Source organism: Thermobia domestica, chromosome 1, assembly GCF_964235325.1.
Source record: "Thermobia domestica chromosome 1, izTheDome1.hap1.1, whole genome shotgun sequence".
NCBI lineage: Eukaryota > Metazoa > Arthropoda > Insecta > Zygentoma > Lepismatidae > Thermobia > Thermobia domestica.
In genome coordinates, this window is record NC_137454.1 from 270,466,829 (window position 1) to 270,490,886 (window position 24,058).

At 35.5% G+C, this 24,058-nt stretch overlaps 1 protein-coding gene across 1 annotated transcript in view; it reads right to left on the reverse strand.

Moving 5' to 3' along the window:
* LOC145661049 (vesicular acetylcholine transporter-like) overlaps nucleotides 1-24,058 on the reverse strand; it is a 2,637,391-nt gene that overhangs the window by 1,941,554 nt on the left and 671,779 nt on the right. The window lies entirely within an intron of this gene.

Here is a 24,058-nt window from a genome sequence, read left to right on the forward strand (position 1 = left end):
TGAAGTATTTCATGTCACTGTCATCACCACTTAAGACGTTGGCTCATCAGTTGCAGAACGTGGTCCGGAGAACTTTCATAAATCTTGTACAGTTTCTGTCTTGTTGAATTTCGATAACACTTTGCACAGTAGTATTACATACAATCGCATTCACTTCTGGGTATTCTTGTTGTTAACACCGCGTCCTATCTGCACCTCTCAGATCGTGGTCAACTTATTACTTTCATGCTTTTGTCCTTCATCAATGTACCGGTATTTACTGTCATTTACCTGAAACCCCATAGTTAATCCCTATTACTGATTGTCATACGAAAAAAGTTGAGTGGTAAATGATGAAATAGATTTTTAGTAGGAACTGTTTCTTAAGCTCACATTCTCAAGATTAGTTACTGAAATATTCAAGATCATAAAATCTGCTTCATTCTTCCCATTGTCTTCGTTTGTGTCTCTTACTATTTCTCTAACTCTTGTTCAACTATTAAATCCAGTGATGAAAAGTTTGTACTATATTTAGTTCAACTATTAAATCCAGTGATGGAAAAGTTTTTACTACTTCTAAATTCTGAGTTATTCGGTGCATTGGTGAAAAAAATGACACCCATTCTAAACATGCCTAAATAGAGTATCCTTCAAGAAATTATTTTGATTTGTACAGCAGCTGGAAACTGATACCATGCTAGTGACTTCAAAGATTGAAACATTGCAAGTAAATTTGAATTTAAAATAAAATTATGTAGAGCCATGTGTCAAATTGTGGATAGGGTATTTATCAAGATATTAAGAGCTTACGGAGGTGCGGAAAGTACTTCTTGTCATAATATAATAGCATGGAGATTCACGAAAAATTCTCAAAAGAAAGAAAAGTTGTAATATTGTATCTTAAATGTACTCAAGCTGCGCGAGATTTAATTTGAATTGATATTGTATTCAGACTCCTAATGTTTTTGGTGTAGTAAAATAATAAAGTAATCATATTTATATGTATCTAAAATACTTGTAATGATAGAATGTTACAACTGTTATTTAATGTATTTTAAACTTAGACAATAAATGTTTTTAGAACTTTACTTTTATATACAGCACATTTAGTACGTTACTTTTACTTATTTTCTAAATTTTCCGTTCATTATTGCACTACATGTATTAGTTTATAATAACAAGGATTTCCTGAAGCTTTCAATGCGACTCAGAGAGGGATACTGAGATATGATATCACGCCAAAACGATTGTTTCTGTTGCCGTGTCGTAAGCATCTCATTCTTGCAGCGTTGTGTGTCCGTAATTGAGAATTTTTCACAGATTTTTGGTATGTAGTATGTTGAAGACTAGTTCTACACAATTCTGCTTCTAAATTAAAACTTTTGGTCAGAAAGCAAATGTGCATTCGAAATCTTAACAACAACAAAACGTATTAAAAGGACACTGTCCTCAAAATTATCTAAGTTAAGGTTGTAAGCACAATGATAATTTCTCATCATGTTTAGTAGTGTAATGTGGTGGTTTAACACCAAGCAGATTTTCGAAAAATCTTGAGAATATTCTCCAAACTCCATCAGGAATTTTGCTTGGGGACCTGAATGTAAAGAGCAACTGAAAAGCGAAATTCGAAAGATAAAGCAAAGGAACCCTACTGTGTAGAAATTAATATCTTCTAAATTTTTGAAGAAATAAAATGTTATCAATATTTATTTAGGAATTACGGGAGTAAAGTTTGAATGTTAAATTTGATCTAATTAAGAATATTTTTCGAAGTTCGGAAGTTCGAAATATAGTTCGTTAATAGAGCAGATTTACTTGTTATGTATGATGTAGTATAAACAATTTTTAAAAATCGTCCACTGTTTATGTGCTAGGACGAATTCTGAAATAACTGGATTTTGAACTAAAAATATGTGCTTAGAATGCCAAACCTTTTTCAAGTGTAGTTCATTTCTTTTGACAAAACCAATAGTTTCCTAAACATCAGCATATGTTTTATTTTATTTTTATTTTCTCGGTTATTATTATTCCATTTTTTAGAATAAATGCTTAAATGATTTAAATAATTGTTTAATTGATGGAACACTTAATTCCTTGTTGGACCGTGCAGCCAGAACTTTTATTCCAACACTTCCTACTCCTTGCTATTTTTACTTTCTAGACTTGTTAAACGTTAATAGACAATGTCCTCGTCGGCTTGTTATTTACTTTTTATTCAACCTGCTTCAGTTTTCGTTTTTCAACATAGTAATACGGAACACATTGTAAAAGTCATCAACAAGGCATCTTGTATTAAATCTAGCAATGAATTCTTCAAATATCGTTTCTGGTGTTGCATATTTGTGTGGAATCTTGATGTAGTTCGTTTCTGGCACTTACCCATATTATCTGCTTAATTATATTGAATACCGATTGTTGGTACGTCTGATAGTGTAAGATGAACCCTCTTATATATTCTTTATGTGACTGGGAATTTGTGCATCTGAGTTAAATATCCAGATAGAATAACCAGTGGCCAATAACTAACCGTTCTTGGGAAATTTGCTTATAAGATCGTTCACCGTACCATTACATCTCGTGAGACATAGGTCCCATTTCTAACTATGGTTTAATGACTGATTTTCCTGATTATTGAGTAAAATGATTGAATGTTTCGAAATATAGCATTGTTCTTGCAGCGTTTTCTACAATTGCGGGTGTGCTTGGTGTATTGTAAATGCTCCCAGTGAAACATTTGCGTTACTATTCTGGACAAGTACTTTTCATTATACTGAGAGAGGGCATACAATAGGAAATAATTTACTGCTTCCCTTCAATAACCGGTGGCGTCTGTTTGGGAATGTCGTTGGTGTACTCAGGGTTGGGAAAAAGGTTTTTTTGTTTTGTTTTCAGATTGTATTGTTCTGTCATATTATTAAAATTCATATATCTAATCTACTTGGTACCCTATAGCTAAATGGTTCTATAACTTCGTGTATTTCATATGACACTCATGTCTATGTACACTACGGTTTATGATCTATATGTGTACATAAGGACGATTTGCTGACCACATGCAGCATGTTGAATTCATAATTTCTTATTACACTAATTACAAATAAGCATGTGGTGAATGATCTGCAGCGATCCGACTATAAATCGGTTTACTTGTCTGATTGGTGGTGTATGTCTCGTAAATTTTCAAGCTCACGTGGTTATTTGCCACATTTGAGAAAGTTAGAAACTAATATCAAATCTTTATTGTTTCTGCTTTACACTCATAGGATTCGAAGGACAATTTAAAATTGTTGGTGCGTATAACGATAAATCCGTATTCTGCTTATGTGCCGATGCTTGTTGGTGCACTTTGCGATTGCTTGATTTTTCTGAAAGATATCATCAAATTTGTACCTACATATTTCATCCATTTCGTGGTTTAATTTCCTGCAATCTTCCTTGTCTCCATTGCGTTCGTTCACAATTGAGATTCATGGTTTACATAAAGTTCTAATTAATAGGCTCCTTACGTCATGTATAATATACCTGATAATCCTTTAAAAAACATCCTTTTTTCGTATTGTAGTCTTCTGACATAAGAACAACCGAGTATTCTTCAACAACAAAACCAGCAATATATAATTATTTTGACACGCAGCATGCAGGATATTCTTTCTCTAGGTTGCCACAAAGTTAGCTATAGTTGTGTCCTGCCATCGGTTGCCATTTGCCGGTAAAATTTAAATAATATTGGACACTGGAAAGTATTCGGAACTGACACCTTAAAGAAATAGTTTAACTTTGCTTGGTCTATGGACATACTTATAAATGAAATACATGTCTCTCGAAGTTTACATTGACATTTTGAACTAAGTATTTCTCAATTTCCTCATGGAAAGTAAAAGTATTGTTTGTGACTACAATATACCATGTCACGTATAACTTCCGGAACTGGTACAGTGTAAATTAATTTTCTAGTGTATTGAAAAAAGTGCGGGAAATAGTCCTTTGTTCCTGGTGCTTTAGACTACGGGACAAATTTAACACTGAAACTTGACATTTTCTTCCTCTCAAATGTATGTTGCTCTCCAATCACCTTAATATCAAACGAGTATCGTTGGCCTTATATTTATAGATAAGGCAGTTTTTATTTTTATTTCGAGGTCATTCACTCAAGTAGGTTAGGAAATCATTAATTGGATCTTGATTATTTGAAGTATGTTGCCGCTGACTACAGGTATCCTAAAACTGCAATTGCCCCTTCCCAAGACACACAACAGACTTGTTTTTCTACAAGTAAATGAGGAATGAGGAATGTGGACAAATATTATAATTATTTCCTTTCAGGATACCCTTCCATGTGAAAGAAAAGTATGAGAACTTTGCGCGCATGATAGAAGGTAATTCAAACTTTGGAATCATAGAACATCAATATGCGTCTCCAACAAACTTTTTACCTTAAGGTTCGTATATGTGTCGGTGTACAAGATGTTATAGAATGTTACTGTAGATGATGGATAAATTCTCTTGTATTCAAGAAAGAATACTTTCTAAAGTATTTTACACCGTCTTAACGTTATATAAACTGCTTTCGTTCTTGTACAACATATTCAAATGATTCTTGAAGCGTGTCTCTCCGTACAATCAGTCTCTCCGTCTCTTGACGATTACAATCAGTGGATAAAATCATTTCTTGAATCTTCTCGTATAGAGGCAAGTGTAAACCTTTAACACATAATATTAGTATTTCACGCGCCTGTTACATACACTATACCTGCAATTGCTTGATAGTAAAATTTGGAAGCGAAGCATGGAGTCAGAGATTTAACCTTGTAGAAGTGTAATCTAAACCAAGTCAGTCAATGTGTGTGTAATTTTCTTAACTATGTTTCTCGTACTATGTCTTCAGGGCAAAATCTTGTACTCGGTGATGTATTTGGAATTGTCGAGTATTAGAAACACTGGCATATGATCTAAATTTCTTTGGCCTCTATACAAAAGAAATTTACTTCTTTATCTATGCCACATTATAATTGGTTTTGATATTGTATTATCCTCTATATTCCTGAATTTCTTAGAACGAATTGCAGAAATAAGCAGAAATGAACTATACTTTGGAAAGCTCTCTTAAATCAAGCCTAAACCATGTGAAAGTATGAAGTTAAGGACTTGTCTCAAAAAGACCCAGATATTTTAGTTTTTATTCCAGGGAGAAATCAGACCTATCCACTATAGTGTTGTTACAAATCATAGATAAATCCATCGTATCATCATTACACACATTCTTCAATTAATATTCAAACATAGCAATGTAAATGTTATGAATCTATTTGACGGTATTGATCCCCTTTGTTCATCATAACCAAAGGTCGCTTCGCGTAAATGAGAAGCTTCCATGCCGCGGATGAGAAAATTTCCTTTAAAATGTGCAAAATTAAATTTAAATCAAAGGTCCGTTCAAACGCCTATAGTGCCGAGCAACTTTATTTTAATAAGTGATATCCAATACAAAATAATAGTAACAAAAATGTTAGAAGAAAGGAAATTTAACACTAAATATCCAAAGTTAAATTTGAAATAAATAAATTAAACTAATACATCAGTTCTGCGAAAACGCCAACTATTACTTTCGATAGTTCTCAAGTTTAATGAATGAATCCTTTCAACTAATATGGAATGAATATAACTTTTAAAATTACATGTATATTAATCACCACATGATAATTGACCAATCGAATATACTTACAGTTCGATAGGGAAAGCAAAATTTTCAAAGTTGATAACGTGTCCTTAACAAATTTAAATTGGTTCCATATGATTTTACAATTAGCAAAATTAGTAAATTAAATGTATAATCTGTCAGGAAAGTAAATGTACACCTGTTTTCTGAGTTTGGCATTCCTGCGCTCCATCCATGGAGAGTATGAGAACTAAATCAATCAAATGTTTACTGAGGACAAGAAGAAAAGTCTAATCTGAATAAGACATTGCAGAGGGGTACAAGCTGTGAATACGAATAGTGCATAGTGTAAATAAAGGGAGACATCGAAAGAGAAAGCCAGAAACAGCTGCTAAACGGAGAAAAAAAGAGTAAAAATTGTCGAAGTGGGAACCTAAAATACAAATACAATAAATATGCCAACAACTAAGCATTTACCAAACAACGATCTTGATGTAGTGGTTAACGCGCTACATTACAAATGCAAAGAACGGCGGTTCGAATCTGCTCCAAGTAGTATATATATATATTTTTTTTTAAATAATGCATACAGCACATGAAAGGTGGTAAAAGGGGGCGTATTACCCGTTAATTATGTTAAGTGAAAACGAGTTAAAAGTTTCGGTGAAATTTATTAGAGAAGTGAGACAATGAAAATGAGGAAGCAAGTATATTTAATCAGAGGTTGTATCAGATGGTGGTGACCGGAAAACTGGAAATTTTCCCGAATTTCGCACATGTGAGTCTCTACGATAGGCAAATTTCTTCAGAAATGTGCGTATTGCAGACAGAGAGAGAGAGAGAGAGAGAGAGAAAGAAAGAGAGAGATGCTCCGGAACTGAGAGCGTGGTGCTTCCATTCAAATCAACGAGATGACAAATAGACGCTTACATAATAAGAATGCCGAATACAAACAGCAAAGTAATAATTGCAAGCGTTATCACCTAAGGTTCCAAGATCCGAACAACATATCACTAATATCCCGAATGCCAAAATATTGTGACTTACACAAAACCCCGTCTCCAAATTTTGTGTCCTGTGGAAACAATCACAAGTTTTGGGATGGAAGACCATATTGAGACTACAATATTAAACTATATAAGTAGACTTCTAGCAGATTAATATTCAGTTATTTCTTTCCACAACCAGTTTTATTGACATTCAAGACACCAAAAGCACAATATTTGTTAACAACAAAGCGAAGTTATTGCAACACTGCGTTACACAGTGAATCATGCATATTACACTCGTGAGTTTTGGTATGCAGAGGCTAGCCACCGAGGCATGCTGAATAACGCCTGAAGGAAGCAGCGAGGACAGATAGCGATACAGTGAACGGAACAAGCAATGCATTACAGACATTTCAAAAGAAAAAAAGAAAGATCCCTCTTTCCACACTTTATGCTGTAGTTCTAATTTCCATTTCCCCATCAAAGTTACATGCCTAGACTATTATACAATCCATTACACTTAATCCAGAGCCTTTAAACAACTTTATTCTACGAAGGGAAACGTAGCACACTACACTTACAGATATACCATACACAGAGAGTTATGTAGTAATAGGTAAATGCAATTAACCCCACATAATATCGATTGTCTAAATATACACTGGTTTCAAACAATTAAACACATAACAAACATTCAAACACCATTATAACCTATCGTATGTTAATTCCACTTCACAAGTAGTAGAACGAAAACCGTAGACTGACCGCGGAATGAAAACCGTAGAAAATAGAATGATTTTTTAAAAATTACAAATATGAACACAAGTTAGTGAATGAAACAATGACGGTCAATTAAAAGAAGATGATCCGAGGACGGATTTCGAGAAATAACTTGATAATGAGATGAAAACAGAATTTTATAAAAGGAATGGTTATGATGCGCTAGACACAACATGGTGGCCTGTTTCGTCTCGTCATGTGAAAATGTCTCGTTTTAGAGAGGCGAGAAAAAGCCTATGTTTCGTTTTTTCAGTGGCGGATCTAACTCGGAGGCGGGAGCCCTTGGCCCCCCACTTTCAGATTGACGAAAATAATTCAAGCTATTATTTGTATAGTTTTGAAAATTTGTATTAAGGTCATGATATATTTTATCATAGTCTAAATTCAGGGAGCCAACCCTTCAGTTTTTACCTTCTACAAGAAGATCGTTGCTTGTTGAATGTTTAGTTGTTGGAATATATGTTCACTCGGCAATTTCTATTTTCTTATTATCCGCTTTCTCTATATTGATTTAATTCGCATATTCTAGATGGTTAGAGCGCAGGAATGTAGTGGCTAAGACGCTAGACTGAAAATACAATTGACGTAAGTCGAATCCACTACAAGTAGAATGATTTTTTAATGATGCACACAGCGCGTGAAAGGTTCTAAAAGAGAGCGTATTACCCATTTGAGATGCTAAGTGAAAACTTGGTAAAAATTCCACTGACATTTATGAGAGAAGTGATACAATGAAAATGAGGAAGCAAGTATATCTAATCGGGGGCATGAATTAGAGGGCGTTGATCGATAAAACAAAGTTTTTCCGAATTTCACACATGTGAGTCTCTACAATAGGCAAACTTCTTCAGGAATGTGCCTGTTACGAAGACCATCATATTCCACCGATTGCGCTAGCCAAAGATAGTTTAACAATAACAAATTGTGGAGTGTTGTTTCCTTAGAACGATAAATTAAAAAGTGCATACTGCAGATGAATTAAGTGTTTCGAATGTCCTGGTAATTTCCTTGCCCTTTCCCAATTAACATGCGTAAATCGTCTTTATCATGATACAAGTGATTGCGTGCACTTTTTTAAGGATTGCTCATTTAGTATGAGAAGTCACTCTTTGATTCTTTACGATTGCTTTGAAAATAAAATAACTTGAAAAGGATTTGAAGCTATATTGATGAGCTGTATTACTCACAAGTCCAGCACTTCACCCCTACATCATCTTCTCATGCAACATCATTAGCTAAATATTGCTAAGTTCACCCTGATGTTTCGAACGAACCGGTAATGTTCCTGTAATGATATTTCTACCAAAGTGCATGCCGCAGTTAATTTATTCGATGATCTGGAGACAATTTAGTGTCCATTAATAAACTAAATAACATACAATGGAGTAAAATTACAGAAATGGTATCGTAATATACAGCAATTTCGCCACGCAAGTTCAATAGTATAATAATAATAATAATAATAATAATAATAATAATAATAATAATAATAATAATAATAATTTTTCATCGGTCCTACGCGGAAAGTGAGAATTAAATCAGTAACATGTGTAGTCAAGGTAAGGAGAAAAGCCTAAACTGAATAAGACATTGAAGCGGGTCACAAGCTGGGAATAAGAATAGTGCATGGTGTAAATAAAGGACGACACCGAAAGAGAAATCCAGAAACAGCAGGTAAACGGAGAAAAGAGAGTAGAAATTGTTGAAGTGCAAACATAAAATACAAATACGAATAAGGATGAGCATAAGACGAGCCAACATTCGACTCGACTCGAGTTCAATTCGAGTCGAGTCAAAGGTAATTTTCTCGAGTTGAGTCAAGTAGCTGTTTTCGAGGTCGAGTTTCGAGTTGAGTCGAGTTTGATAATGGCTCGCTTGCTCGTTCAGCTCGTTTTAACTCGTTTTGAAATAATGGCCTGATTAAACTGGAAAGCGAAAGCCATGAGAAATGTAAGCAGTAATGTGGAATACTTTTAGAGTTGCTCACGACAGGGGTGCATCTCTTCTCCTAATTTTAGTGCATCTCTTGGGGCAATTTTAGTGTATCTCGTCTCGTTTGGATAACGAGAGGACAAGAGTTTTTATTATTACGAGACAGCCTTAAATGTCGTAATCACCAATATAAGTATATACTGTAGTTCTTAAAATCAAGGCTGAGACCTGCACGGTCGAATTCTTGAGCCCAAGCAGAAGACTAACCCGGGTAGTGATATCAACCGGCTCGGCTCGTATCAACTGGGCGAACAGCTCGAGTCGGCTCGGTTGGGATGAGCCGTCGGCTCGGCCCAATTGAGCCGATGACCTGAGCCGGCTCAGTTGGAACGAGCCATTGACTCGGCTCAATTAAGCCAATGGCTCTGGCTTTCTCGGTTGGGATGTGTCACCTACTCGGCTCATGTGAACCGGTTCTAGCCAGCTAACTTGAAACTAGTCCATCGGCACGGTTCGACTCAGCTCAACTAAGCCGATGGCTCAAATCGGCTGGGTTGGGTGAGCTGTTGGCTCGGCTCACTTCTCGGTTCGGTTCGGTAGTGAATGAGCTGTAAGCCGAGCCGCTCGAGCTGTTGAGAAGCCTAAACCCGTTCCCAGCTGTTTTAAACATGTTTGGCTGAAGCCTATAACTTTAACAATTTTTGGCTCGAGCCCGAATACTTGCCCCTTCGGAACTCAAACCCAGAACGTGACCGATGTCTTCGCCTCCTGATGATTTCTCGACGACCGAGATCGACAGTCAATTAGCTTTTACTATTCAGATACAAACCGCATATCTTTAAAAGATTATACACGGTGTTGATATAATAATAATAATAATAATAATAATAATAATAATAATAATAATAATAATAATAATAATAATAATAATAATAATAATAATAATAATGGCATTGAAATTTTAAACTTGCTCTAAAATTTGGCAACACTTACTTAAAAGTAGAGATTTCGGGGAAAAGGTTCCGTACCTTCAAGACACCTCTGCAACTACCAAGATTTTAAATTAGAGCGTTCCACTGAAGTTTCATGTAGAAAGTATTCTACTGTATGCTTTAAGGAAAATACCTGTAATCAAAATAACTGAATATTACGTAACAGTAAGGTATATAATAAACTAATTTTTAGGATATGCAGAGGTAAATATAAAAGCTTTGCTACAAAAATACCTACACAGACCATATTCAATGAGCTCTGAAATACAATGTAGCGAAATAGTCTATGAGATTCAGTCTACAGAGCAATTGTTACTTAAAGAATGGACTTACACTATTTTGAGAATCGAGACAAGACGGTAAATGTTTACGATATTTTTCGTCTCGTCTCGATTCTCATATCCGAAGCGAGACGAAAATTTTGAGTTAGCCTTGTCCCGTCTCGAATGCAAAATGTTAATTTTTATGTTATTTTGTTTGTTTTAGAAACGAGATGAGAAACGATATTCTTTCCAAATGTCACGTTTTTGCTTGTAATGGTATGACCTGAGCGATAATTAGTTTCTAGCTTTTAATCTTCTACGAGATAATAATAATCATTATTAGTTTATTATTACTACTATTATTATTCCTGAAGATTTGATAGCTCAAGTATTGAAACATCCAAGTTTTGAAATATCTGAATATAATAAAACCTATGTCATCGCCGATCAATCGCCATCAAAAATCCTAAAGTAAGAAAATGCACCGTGGATTCGGACAACCATCTTGACCACTGAACCGCGATCGCTACGCGTTAAACGATTTGTCTTAGGTTCTGGTTACGTTAGGCTTCTTTGTCTCCGCTTGCAAACTCGTGTGTTATATTTCTTCGATTCAAAATGTCTTTCGTACTTCATTATGATGCCGGCAAAGTTTATATTAATAACTTGAGTTGTTCTTAAACCGTTGGTTCCCAAGTTTGTTTTTTCTCCACATGAAACTACAGATATGACAAATTGAATTCTCATACTTTCCATTTGTTTCAAAGCAGTCGCCATTACCTGGTGAAAGACTTATTTCCGCCACGATTCATATTAACCAAAATAAATTCATTTTTCGGAAGCGGAAATTTTACTTTCTGGATTTCGGAAAATTATGGAATTCAGTTAAACTCCGGAATTCAGAAGAATTCAGGAACTCGAAAAGAATCCGGAATTTAGAAAATTCCGGAATTGAGAAAATCTCCGGAGTTCGAAAAATCCGTTTTTTCCGAATTCCGGAATGTTAACGAAATCAGAAATTTCTAAATTCAGGTTTTTTCCGAATTCCGGAATTATTCCAAAATCGGAATTTTCCGAATTCCGGAATTTGTCCGGTTTTACTTTCGGAAGTCCGGAAAGTAAAAATTCCGGAATTGGCCATCCCTAGTTTATACACAACCTTTCATAACACTAAGCTAGTAGCTGTCTACAAACAAACAAGTAATGCAAAGCATTTTGTATCCTCCAATACGTAATGTATTAAAATCCGACAGGAGTTTCAGTATCTAACTAGAAATTGCATGTATCTAGGTACTGGAATCTGAGGTATGAAGAATTATATAGTGTCTTATCTTTTTGTGTTTTATACAACCCTGCAAACCACTGAATTTCTACACGGCTTTCCTTAAATCCAAGTTGTAGTATTCACAGTTACATCCATTTGTGTCTATATGATCGTGTTACTAAAGCTTACTATATGATAGCGTTAGTAAGTCTTTCTCTGCTCTCCCGTAAAGTTGTGATACGATCTACTACAGGATACAGAACGAATTATCAATTTAACCAAGTTGTTTTATTACTACACATCTGCTTTCGCCTCTGTCAACTCTGGTCGATCTCGTTGACGCGACATATTTGCTTTCTTATACCCCTTTCTTCCTTTACTGAACAAAACAGTAGCTACTACGCAGTAAATATTTCTGATTCAAATAGTTTCCGTTTTGTCCAAGGAATGTTCATTTACTTATTCCCAGCATGACCCTTTTATTACATTATATGAAGAGCATGTAGGTCCAAATACCTCATATATTACATAGAATAGAATTACATAACTCTTCCAGCAAAGAAGGAACATGTGATCATAGTATACAACCCACAGAAGTGATAGCTGGCAATAGAGTGGTCGTAGTCCCTAACGACACAGGGAGTGAGCGGTGCCCTTCCCGCTGGTCTAGAGGCTAGCACGTGCGCCTTTCGTGTATGGTGTCCCGGGTTTGATTCCCGGCGTGATAGCATTTATGGTTTTTAACTGTCCTCGGTGTTTCTGTGTTCGTGTCCCTGTCGTTATAAGTTATTAGAAAAAACAAGTTAAACAAGCGAAGCAAGTAAAATTAGCAATAAATAAGTTACTGAAACACGTTCGGTGAGTCAGTTAAAAAAAAGTGGACAAAGCACTGGCTTTTCGCGCCGTCCATGCGAGTTCGAATCTATCTCGGCTTGATTTTTTATCCATTTGAAAGAAAGTATTGTTTCTTTTCGCTACAGGTAGTCCTTTCGTGTTTTTGGCCGTCTTTCACAGTTAAAGTAACTGCCTATTCTTATTCTTTCTACGAATGATGGATCTTCTCTTTGGTTTCATTACCTTTTTCGCACGGTAATATAAATCATAAAGGCTCTGAACCGACCAGATTTTTTTCTTGAAAGACTGATCCCACCCAACAAATTTGTCTGTCGCTAATTCAATGGCCATTAGAGATGGAAAGTTCAGGTTTGAATTCCTTAGATAAATAAAGCAATAAAGCAAAATTGGATAGTGAGCAAAAGTCAGCTTCTCTCTCTTTCACAAATGGGCATTCAGTAAATGGAAATGTGCATTCAAGTTGCAGCATTCAATTATCTATACAAGGCGGCTACGAGTCTTTTGTTTTGGCCACGGGGGCAGACCAAACTACCCTTTCTTCCTGGGGTGTGTAGCCTACCGAAGGACCACACAGATGTTATCGAACCTTTTGTGCTATTGTTTCTTTGTATGTTTTCGCAGAAACTTCTTTGGATATCGAATCCCTCACTTTTGTTACTTGCGGACACGTTGAGAAAAGCAATTTAGTAAACCAATCTTTGTGTCTAAAATCTTAGTTTTTTTTTCTCATTGAGATGCAACTTCGACTCGCCGCGTTCTCAATTACAGGTGGAAAAGATGGAAGTTCCGACCACAGCGGCTCAAGGGATCTTGTGAATCTGAACACTTGCAAGTGGCTTTGGTTTCGGGGACACTAAAACGTCGTGGGATGAATTTTCAGCAATGAGGTATCTTTCATTTAGTTGGTCTTGTGATTTGTTGCGTGGTGTGGCAGACAAGAAAGCTGTAAACATTTTCGAATTATGAAACTTTTAATTGAATCTTAAACGTACGTATAAATGTGTAGTGTGTAGAGGAACGTCGAGTAGTTATTTCCAGATATTACAAAAATATAGTCGCTTTTTAAAAATTGCCAAGGACCATGTGAGTACATTCCTTACCTATGAACCATGTTTAAAATATTATGCTGTCTTTTCGTAATTTACGTTGCTGTCTGTAATATTCTATAAAACGTAAATATTTCAACAGGGACGAACGCAGGGGGTGGAATTTGGGGGTCTAAACCCCCCGAAATTCTTATTTTTGTGCAAATTTAGTCTAATTCTACAGGCAAGTTCACAAATTTTAATATAATTTATCCTCAAATTGAACTTGAACTCCTCCGAATATCTTTGACCCTTCCGAAATAAATAGGGAGCGCGGTGTCTCAGTGGTAGAGCGTTCAAGTTCTCGGGATTCTCCCGTTCCCTTCCACTTTCTTCATTCCACCATTTCATTCATTTCTCATTATCACAGTCTCGTTTAGCCTAATCAGCATAACCGTGCGTCGTAAAACTTAAACATTTCATTTCATTTTTCTTCCGAAAAAATTGCTGTGTACATGCTTATATTTCAATTATCTTTTATGAAAATGCTGTTCTACTCAAAAGTGTAGGAGGGAGCGCGGTGGCTTAGTGGTAGTGCGTTCACCTCCGGTGCTTGGGGTCCTGGTTCGATTCCAGCTCGCGCCGTGTGGTCTTTGTGGTGGACAAACCCCGTGCTCGTAGCTTTTCTCGGTGTTTTCCCGTTTCCTCCCACTTTCTTCAATCCACCATTTCATTCATTTCTCATAATCACCGTCTCCTTTAGCCTAACCGGCATAAGCATGGGACGTGAAACTCGAAGATTTCATTTCACTTCATTTTTCAAAATTGTAGGATTTGAAGTGTGATCATTGGGAGCTAATGGCGCTATATATTGTGCTCATTATTATTATTATTATTATTATTATTATTATTATTATTATTATTATTATTATTATTATTATTATTACCCTGAAAGGTACGCAACCAACTTTTTAACTATTGTGAACGTGAGGTGCAGCGTACCGGCACCTTTATTAATAATATATATATATATATATATATATATATATATATATATATATATATATATATATATATATATATAGAGAGAGAGAGAGAGAGAGAGAGAGAGAGAGAGGGAGAAAGATATATATATATATATATATATATATATATATATATATATATACATGATCGAAAATGGCGGTCGTCGAATCCATACTTTTCGGGGCCCTGAGATGAACAGAAGATGCCGGTTAAATCCACAAATTCAGTCCCATTAGTACTCCTAAGAGGGGACGGGATCAGGTAATGGTAATTTAAAATAGGGATGCGCACGAGACGAGTCGAGACAGGATTTTCCTGACAAAATTCGAGTCGAGACACGGCTCTTCCAGTAGAGAAATAAACATTTTTTGAGTCGAGACATCACTTTTAGGACAAATTTTCGAGTCGAGACAGCCACAAATCTTGTCTCGTGCGCATCCCTAATTGAAAATTACCGACATTAGTGTCGAATTAATAGCTTTGGGGCTCGATAAGTTCATTGGTGACAGTTTTGGTGCCCTTTATGTCCAAAATGAAACGTACTCTCCCCGTGCAAGCTATTCGGCTAGTCTGTAATAATAACGAACGGAAGTATTACATATTCAACCCTTTAATATATTTCTCGCTGCTCAAATTTACTCACTTGTGCAGTATATGTGTGTATGTGTAAATAAGATCGTATCTCTTTTTGAGTTATTCGAAAAACATAAAAAGAATAAAGAGGGAGGATTTTACTAGAAATCCGAAAAGTAAAAGAGTAAAATTAAAACCTGTTGTTTTAAGTATTTTTCCTGTTAGCAAAATACGTTGTATAATGCTGCAAACATGTTACAGCAAGTAAGATTACTAACATCAGACGAAGAAATAGTTTTTAAATTATATTTTCCGTTTTTTGCTAATATTTCCGAACAAATTATTTTTTATTAATGGCTTCAAAATTTTTGGAAATTTTACTGATCTCGAGAAAATTTTCAACATAGATGAGGTTCGGGATGTTTTTTATTATTTCACTTTGAAGGTGCAACTTGAGGGAAGGAGAGAGGGGGAAATGACAGATATTAGTGTCGAATGGATAGTTTTCGGGGTCGCTGAGATGAACAGTGACACTTCTGGCAGTTTAAATTCAAATTCCGTCCCATTAGTACTTTAAGGGGGAATGGTGACATGTAAAGATAATTGAAAATTACGGATATTAATGTCGAATTCATAGTTTTTGTTCTCCATAAGTTCATTGGTGACAGTCTTAGTGCTCTTTGTGTCCAAAATGAAACGTATTCTCCCCGTGCGAAAAACGGGTTTTCTGCTAGTCTGTTATAATAACGAACGGTAGTTTCACATACTCAACCCTTTAGTATATTTCTCGCTGCTCAAATTTACTCATTTGTGCGGTATATGTGTGTGTATATGTAAATAAGATCATCTCTCTTTTTGAGTTATTGAAAAAATATACAAAGAATAAAGAGGGATTTTACCAGAAATCAGAAAACTAAAAAGTAGAATTAAATCTTGTTGCTTTAAGTATTTTTACGTTAGCGAAATACATTGTATATACAGTAGGACGTCGATAATCCGAACGTCAAAAATCCGAACACGGTCCCTAGAAGCTTTTTACATTTTGTCTTAATATAACGGTAGCGATAAACAAACAATAGTGTGTCCGTAGACGTTGTGTGAAGTCTGTATACGTAATTGCTTCTCATACATATCTTTATTTTTATTTTCTCTTAGGCCTATAAGTTTTAAGTGTGCGATCAGTGTAATTTAGTGTACGAGCAATTTCTTCAGAAACATTAAATGTAAGTAGCCTTTCGTACGGTATTGTAATTACTGTATGTACTGAATAATTACTGTATCGATAGAAGAACATACCGTACAGTATATGTAAGCCTAAATTGCATTTTCTTGGTGATTTTCGAAAATCCAAACTACCTGTGGTCCCAATTAGTTCGAATTTTCAACTTCCTACTGTATATGCTGCAGATATGTTCCAACAAGTAAGATGACTAGCATCAGGTCAAGAAATAGTTTTTAAATTATATTTTCCTGTTATTGCCAATATTTCCGGACAAATGATTTTTTTTAATGGATTCTAAATTTCCGGAAATTTTACATTGAACAAGGAAAACATCTCTATAAAATACATGTTTGATTTAACATATTAACTAAAATGATTCTGGCCCTGTTATTTTAACACTTCCCTGCCATTAAAGGGGAACTTCATAAGATTGCTCAAGATTATTTTAATGCGTCTACACTAATCAAGCTAATTAGGATTACATTTTAGTTTCTTTTGTAGCCATAATTCCGTTCTATCACGGTGCTAACTTTGAAGTGTTTGGATGAGTTGTGCACAAGATTTCCCTATTCTAATACAAGAAACATAAGTACTCAATCATCTTAACTCTAAACTAGTAAATACAAAATAGATTTAATTTTGAAAGCATAATATAATAAAATATTCGAAAATTTCAATTTTACCCAAATTTTTGTTGTTTTTTTTTTTCAAGTTCGGGAAAACCGTAGAAAAACTGTTTTTTTTTTTTACCCAAAATTTCCGTTTTCCCCCCATGTCTTCACAACACTAGTCTGAACACATAGTGCACCGAACACTCCTAACAATGTGCCTCCGCATCCGACGACCCATTTATGTGCAAATGTTGACACCACGATATCGGCAACTACAACTGAAATGAATACGTGACCATCGCCACTGGACCTTGGAATAGTGGCAGAGCGTTGCATTGTCTGATCGTCCCGATAACTTCTTCATCATGACGATGGGAGGGTGCGAATCCGTCGTATTCCAAGGGAACAGCTCCTTGACACATGTATTGCTGGACGGAGACAAGCTGATTGCGGCTTAATTATTATCTGGGCAACATTCACTTGAGCATCCATGTATCTAGTGGAGCTCGAGCAAGACATCACGACGGCCGAGGCGTATCGCACACTGCTTGCAACCTACGCACACCCCTTCATGACGACCATGTTTCCCATCGGTAATAGCATTTTTCGACAAGATAATGCACCATGTCACAATGCCAGGAGTGTGGTGGGGTGGTTCGAGGAGCGCAGAAGCGAGTTCCAAGTCATGTTCTGGCCCCCCAACTCGCGGATCTGAGCCCAATCGAACACATCTGGGTTGTGATTGAACGTGACGTCAGGGCGCATCGCCCCTCTCCCCGGAATTTACGGGAATTAGGTGACCTGTGTGTGCATATGTGGTGTCAACTCTCTCCAGTGACCTACCAAGGATCATTGCGTGCATGCCAAAACGTGTCGCCGTTGTTATCCGTGGCAAAGGTCGACATACTGACAATTAGGTAGGTAGGCATGATGGTCTGTTTGATGTGTGCGTATATTTTAACTCGTACCTTTTGTCTCGACTCGAATTCGAGTCGAGTCGAGCCAGTGACTGTTGAGTCGATACAAGAGTCGAGACAGAAACATATTTTCGAGTCGAGACAACATTTTCTCGGGACGAGTCAAGACAGGCTTAAATCTCGACTCGACTCGACTCCTGCGCATCCCTAGCAGTATTGAAACCTGAAGGCGAAATCGTCTTAATATGCAATCGGACCTAAGATTGATGGTGACAAAAATTATTCCCGAGTTGAATGCAGTTATGGAAAAACAAAAAGAATTTCATTCCTTAGATTAGTGATCCCCTAATTTGAGAAAGTTGTTTCTCAAGTGGATTTTCTTATTAAAAAAAAAAAAAAAGTCAAATTGAGTCTTGAAAATACTGTGTTTTAAATTGAAATTTCGTTCACTAGAAAACAATCATATATCTTTAGAAGAAATTACTTATTGCATTATGTTTCTTGATCTTTTTCTTGTCGGTGGTGATTCTAATTAGTATATATTTAATAGAATGTGAAATTTCAGATAGCATTGGAAGGAAGTACGCAGATCCTTGCGCGCTGAATGAAGAGGGGTCCGCGCTGTCAGAAAGTTTGAGAACCACTACTAATCTAATCCAACAGAAGAAAAAGTCGTACTTTTTACTGGATAAATAACGCTACTGATTTTAATTTTACTGACGTGCTTTCACTTTCTACACAGTAAAAAATGGTTGTGTTAATTCAACTCAAATTTAACACAGAGCAGTGGTTCCAGCGTTACTACCACTATGAGGTGTTAATTCAACACAGATCCCGTGGTGTTACCGTTTAACACAGGCGGTGTGTTACGTTTTTAACACACAACCGGTGTTGAGCTGGTTGTTAAATTCGGATCTGAGAACACTTATTGTCAAGTATTTATACATTGTTCGAAACACGACCTTCATCAACAACTTGTTCAAGAATGATAAGAAACTCTTACCTGCATCCTTATAATACGTTTGCCTCTTAATCGTGTTTCTACTGGTTTTCCGTCATGTTTGAAACGGTTCCCGGTGTTGACTGATGAGCTCTAGTGCAGTGTAGAAGTGACAGAGTAATACGGTGTTGTTTCTTGCTGTTGACATATTTTTCAGAAACATTATGTAAAACAATTAAAGACACATCGTGCAGTTTGCACATTGAAATTTGCGAATACCTGGATTTGTTTAAGTATTGTGTTCTACTCTCTTTGACTGTAGCTTCAGAAATAAACCTTTATAATTAGATGACCAGCATATTTGGTAATCACGCAGAAAACAACACCGAAGATTCTACACTTGTGTTAATTTAACATACAGGGTGTGTGTCATTTCAACTACCGGCATTTGACACACAACTTCAAATGGACAGTGAGTTGTTCTAACCATCTGTTGGTGTTATATTTTAACACAATTGTCTTAACACATAGTCATGTCGTTGAAATAACACAACGATTTTTTACAGTGTACACACCTGTGAATTCCTGATTTAGAAAAGGGAAGGAAATAAACATCGCATTTATTACTTCATTTCTGTATAAAACGTCATCAAAGCCAAGTTCACATGAGACGGAACTGCCTCTCACAGTGAGAACAATCCCATTCCTATTCGTTATTTTTATGCATACGAAATACGACCAAGAACTCACTTGTAGATTAATCTTGTTCAAGAGGTGAGATTATTTAGTCATATTTATGCATATCACCCAATGTTGCATCGGGTCTGGGACAAATCTGCCAATGACCAAATGAGCCAATCGTAAAAACGGACAAATCTGCCAATGGACAAATCCGCCAATGGACAAATCTGCCAATTGACAAATCTGGCAATTACCAAATGCGCCAAACGCCAAAATGACCAAATGCGCTAATTGTGAAAATGGACAAATCTGCCAATTACCAAATGCTCCAAACGCGAAAATGACCAAATGTGCCAACCGCGAAAATGGACAAATCAGCCAATTGACAAATCTGCCAATTACCAAATCTGCCAATCATGATATCTCCCAATTACCAAATGCGCCAAATGCGAAAATGACCAAATGCGCCAATCGTGAGAATGGACAAATCTGCCAATAGACAAATCCGCCAATGGAGAAATCTGCCAATGCATGTCACCGAACTATCATTTTATTTTAGATGTATTCTTCAATCATCATCCCACAGTATTACAAAAAAAAATAAATAAATAAATAAATAAAAATAAAATAAAATAAAAAATAAAGGAAGAAGAAGAATTTATGAAAGAAAGCGGAAAAGAGTATTTTAATTTTAATGTGTGTTACTTTTATAAATTCGTAATTCTGTGTCAAAATGAATGTTTACTGATGTTGGTTGTTGGGGTTAGTATCCCATTTCTGTACTTAGGTTATATGAGACGTGACGTAACGCGTTTGATTTTTAATCCCCTCTCACTGGGAATCGAACCCGAAAAGACTAATGTTTATTGTAATTATTGGATAGCCAACAAATAATTTTACTGGACAACAAATTTTAACTTTTTTAATGTTTCAGAAAAGAAAAGTATATTTTCTTATGCAAATCAGCATGCTGAATACGAAGATAAAAATAAAAATGATGAATTGGTTCGAGTTTAAGTGTGATCGATAGAAATGTGTGTTATGTGTGTTGACACTTAGATTCTTGAATTTTCTACTTGGTCTTTCACTTAAGTAGCTATTGCTTCAACTTTGTTCATCCGATTATCTTGGTTCATATTCCATTCACTTCGGAATAAACCAAGCTTGCAAATGGTACTATGCGCACGTACACATGATGTATAGGAAGACGGAAAATCAAGGTAAAATTGAGAATTTCCCGTCCAAAAGTCCTTTTTTTCAAATGTAGCACCCCCGGGTACGTCCCCGACTAAAGGCACCCAAATATAATATACCTTTAAAACTACTGTAGTTTATAAGTAATACATGTGCCGAGTTTCATTGTAATACCTACAATAGTTGTGACGGAAAAATGTTTCTCAGTTCTGCTAGACAATACCAAATTTCATATAGGAAGAAAGTGAGATAAATATAAATAGTAAGACTATTCATGGCTTTGGATTAATTGTTTTAACAAAAGAGACACTGACCAAAGCTTAAAACTTTACTTTATTTTAAATTATAATTTGTAACTGTTTCGGATATCTAGCATATCCTTCTTCAGACACGATCGAAATTGATGAAAATACAGACATATATATAAATGTTGTTATAACAGAGTTTAAATTCTTTAACCGTCATATATATATTCATTGTTATAAAAAAATTTTAAATTCTTTTAACAGTCATATATAGAGTCATTGTTGTACTTTTTTATTTTTATTTATTTATTTATTTTTCTTATTTACCGAGGCCTTCAGCCCATCTTATAAGTCTTCGTGTTCACTTTCCAATTAATCACTTCCTTTATTTTTGGTTCTTATAAGGGCCTTTTATTTTTATTTATTTATTTATTTTTCTCTATGTTATTCAAACTTCCTTGCCATAATTCATTAATTGATAAGCCCCCTGTCCAGTTCATCAGTTTATCTCTCCCTACCTTCTTTATCCAATCCGCTTCTTTCCACTTCCTTATTATCATTCTTTTCGCAGGAAGAGGAAGAGAGGGAGAAAGAAGAATGAAGAGGATGAGAGTGGAAAATGGCATGGCATAGAAAGTATGGGAGAAGAAACGGAGAAACTGAAGAATTTATTGAAGAAAGGAGGGGTCAGAACTTATAGAAAGAGTGGAGAAACTTTATTAAGATCAATAAAGAAGAAGAATAGAAAAGGAACTAAAAAATTAATGAAGAGGAAGAAGGGGTCATTTACAGGGTATGGTGTGAGGACTGCGATATGTCTTATATAGGAGAGACAGGAAAGAGAATGAAAGAAAGGATAAAACAACATGAAGATGATGTTAGGAAGAAAAAAGATACCAATGCCATATACAAACATGTTAAGGAGACGAATCACGTAATTAATTGGGATAAGACGGAAGTATTGGAGAAGGAGAAAAGAATGATAATAAGGAAGTGGAAAGATGCGGATTGGATAAAGAAGGTAGGGAGAGATAAACTGATGAACTGGACAGGGGCTTACCAATTAATGAATTATGGCAAGGAAGTTTGAATAACATAGAGAAAAATAAATAAATAAATAAAAATAAAAGGCCCTTATAAGAACCAAAAATAAAGGAAGTGATTAATTGGAAAGTGAACACGAAGACTTATAAGATGGGCTGAAGGCCTCGGTAAATAAGAAAAATAAATAAATAAATAAAAATAAAAAAGTACAACAATGACTCTATATATGACTGTTAAAAGAATTTAAAAATTTTTTATAGCAATGAATATATATATGACGGTTAAAGAATTTAAACTCTGTTATAACAACATTTATATATATGTCTGTATTTTCATTAATTTCGATCGTGTCTGAAGAAGGATATGCTAGATATCCGAAACAGTTACAAATTATAATTTAAAATAAAGTAAAGTTTTAAGCTTTGGTCAGTGTCTCTTTTGTTAAAATAAATATAAAATCAAATGAATCCGAACAGTATTATTTATTTGAAATGAAATGAAAACTTTGATTTTACGTCCCACGTTTATGCCGGAAAGGCTAAAGGAGATGGTGATGATGAGTAATGAATGAAATTTTGGAATGAAGAAAGTGGGAGGAAACGGGAGAATCCCGAGGAAACCCACGCACACGGTGTTTGTCCACCACAAAGTTCACTTGGCTGGAGATGGAATCGAACCCGAGACACCAAGCACCAGAGGTTAACGCTTTACCACTTAAAAAAAACACTTCCTGACATTTTGTACTGCAACCACTTTTCAGGACTATTAGACACGACAGGGACATGAACACAGAAGCATCAAGGACAGTTAAAATTCCACCCTTGTTAATACAGAGGGACTCGAACCCCAATTGGATTCACCTCGCGATCATCAGCCTAACGCCTCAGACCGCTCGGCTACACCCACCGGTACCACTAAGCCACCGCGGCTCCTATTATTTTTTTGAGTATCATGGCTTATACGTCATTCTCTTCAGAATAAAACAGGCATTCAAATGGTATCATGATATATATATATACAGTGGCGGCGATTGGACGTTAAAAGTGGGGGGGCAAGACATGATCTGAATATTTGTGTATCAATCTTAGTTTCCCTAGTTGTTTCTAACACTTTGTTTGCCAAAAGGTTGTATAACTAATAGGATACATCTTTTCCAGTTCAAGTACTGTATATCGTATTTCATATTTTATTAAGTAAATTGACAAGAGCAACAGAAGTAAGTACTAGCTCTTTGTACTCTTGAACAACAAAGGTGTAAGAAGAAAGTTAATTCCTTGCTCATGAACATCATAAAATTGTCTGGAAAATCGTGTGATCAGAATATTTAATAACAAATTTGCAAAAGAAATAAATAGAAAGGATAATATTAATCATAGTAATGAATAATGAGGCTTCATTTGTAGAAGTTACATTGAAACTGGGGATTAATGAACAACTTAATTTTTAATTCCACACATTCTATTAAATGTATGTTATTACTCTTAGAAAATGAAAGACAGTGAATACTACGAACATATGCTACATTTAAAGAAATATTTACTTTTGCAGCTTTCCGAAACATGTTCGTTGCCATTAGATGGTTTTCACTTTTTTTGGACCACATCAAGACAGAACACTTAGAATCACTCCACACTCCAGTTATACAAAATAATCCTAAAACCTAGAATTGTGTTGAATTCACTAAATCTAATTGTATATACACTCGTACACCCAGAACATACCACTTCAGTTGTATATTACACTACAAAACAATGGAAAAGGTAGAAGTTGTTTCATATTACTCCCTTTTTAATCAATATGCCTTACTATTAGAAAGAAGATAACGCATTTTATGAACTGTCCATTTTTGTGCAATTAAAGAATAACTTGT